This window comes from Amaranthus tricolor, chromosome 7 (genome assembly GCF_026212465.1).
Source record: "Amaranthus tricolor cultivar Red isolate AtriRed21 chromosome 7, ASM2621246v1, whole genome shotgun sequence".
NCBI lineage: Eukaryota > Viridiplantae > Streptophyta > Magnoliopsida > Caryophyllales > Amaranthaceae > Amaranthus > Amaranthus tricolor.
Window position 1 is genome coordinate 25,388,739 of NC_080053.1, and position 2,065 is coordinate 25,390,803.

At 27.4% G+C, this 2,065-nt stretch overlaps 1 non-coding gene across 1 annotated transcript; it reads left to right on the top strand.

Annotated features, from left to right (window-relative positions):
* The first annotated feature begins 1,454 nt into the window (after positions 1 to 1,454).
* Positions 1,455 to 1,527, top strand: TRNAA-UGC (transfer RNA alanine (anticodon UGC)). The gene has a single exon. It is a non-coding gene; the product is annotated as a tRNA-Ala (tRNA).
* Positions 1,528 to 2,065: the final 538 nt, after the last annotated feature.

Below are 2,065 nucleotides of genomic sequence, written 5' to 3' on the forward strand. Positions count from 1 at the left end.
GGTTCACTCTGCAGTTTAAAAAAGTAATGATTTTATGTAGACAGTAAATTGAAAAATAAATTTTAGTTTAGGATATAGTGAAAATTACGTTATTTTGTAACAATATTTAAAAAAAAATTATAATATTAAATCATAATAATCTTACTTTTACCTGCCTTTAAATTTATAATAATTCAATTTACTTAGCCTCTTATTATTTTATTAAGCTATAGGGTTCATATTATTAATTAGTTTGTAGGAGATAAATCTAACAAAATATTAAACACGAACGAGTAGAATATACTAACTGAAATAATTCATATTAGTCATATGCTTAATATCAAAGGCATAGATATACTATTACTTGTCTTTGAATCATATCATATCACATCAATCCGATCAAATCAAATTAAACCAAATAAAAAATATTAATAAAAATATTGAAAAATAACAAAAGTCAAGAGTTTTGACAAATTATACATGTTAATAAAATATTAAAAAAGACAAATGTTATTGTTTATGATTTTTGACAAACGAAATCATTTTAATGGATTATAGTTGATTATGTCAATATCATTACTTGATTTCGAATTTGATTTTTTTTTAAGTTAGAGCTAAATTAGATAAAGTTTTTATATGATTTATTATAGCAATTTTATGTATGACCTACCTAAAATTTGATATGTTTAATTGAATGAAAAGGTGACGTATTTCGTAAATAATTAAAAAACATCAATTATTTATTTTTGGTTTGGAAAAGTCGTATAATCGATAAATTTAATCACGATAATATAATATTTTTTGCTAATAAACTTGTTCACGAGTTTTAGTCTCTTAAATGGCAGGGCAAGTTTCCCGTCATGTGATTTTCGTATTATAAATATTTTTGGATGGATCAAGTTCGAGTCGACCTATAACTATCAAAATGATCGTTTGAATGAGTTTCAAATTAAGTTATTTTTGGATTGATTTATTTTCGAGTTAGGATTATTTTGGATTAGATTGTTACTGGTTTAGATTAAGTGTTTTTATTTTTTAAAATTGTATCATTAAAGTTTCTTCTAAAATAATATAATATTTTTTGGAGTTTATAAAAAATCTTATAGCAACAATAGTTAATGTGTTTGTTTTTAAGAATTTTAACAAAGAGATATTGATTTAATCTTCATTTTTTCTTGAAATGTAATGAGTTTCAACTAATGAATAATGATATTGAACTGAAAAATGATAAAATTGACAAAATAGATTAAACAATTTAGTTCGTTGTATTGATTTTTCAAGTTAAGTAAAGTTACGTTCAAACAGATCAGATCTTAACTTCAACCAGCCAAAACAAGATCCTCTTCACCTAAAAAAATTGTTTAAAATCCGCCATTGTGCTCAAGTTTTGAATAAAGACTCAAGCCTTGCCATTCAAATAAAAGCATGTTCAGACAAACATTAATTTTAAATGGTTATCGATATAACAACAATAAGGGGATGTAGCTCAAATGGTAGAGCGCTCGCTTTGCATGCGAGAGGCACGGGGTTCGATCCCCCGCATCTCCATTTTTTTTTCCCTTCACTATTTATTTTGGAAATTGGGACTTATGCTGTTGTCACTTGTTACCAGAACTTAGCCCTCTTTCCAGGCTCCGATCCAGCAGGAATCCAGAAAATAATGTAGTTTAGTTTCCATAACAAGACATGCAATTAAATTGTGAGTGAATATTGATCAAAGTAATTATAAAACGAGCTCCGTATTCTGAGTACGTTTTGCTGAGAGACAAACAATCAAACTGACAATTCTCCTTTTAAGTCAAACAAAATCAAATCGAATGGCAAAGTGAGTATGAAGGCTATTCTTTATTGTTGGGTAACCAACCCGGCCCATTCATAATATTTTGGGTCACTTATGTTTGGGCCTATGTTTCTGGGATAATTCATTTTGTAAGCTTAGTGTTTTTTTTTTTTTTTTTTTAGGGGGAGCTGTTGGGATACACATACTCTCTTGTGAGAGAGTCTTAGTCGCGCAACTGGCCCATATCCAATAATTTTTTTAAAATATTATGACATACTAATTTTAAGACATAAAAGAACAATTTCA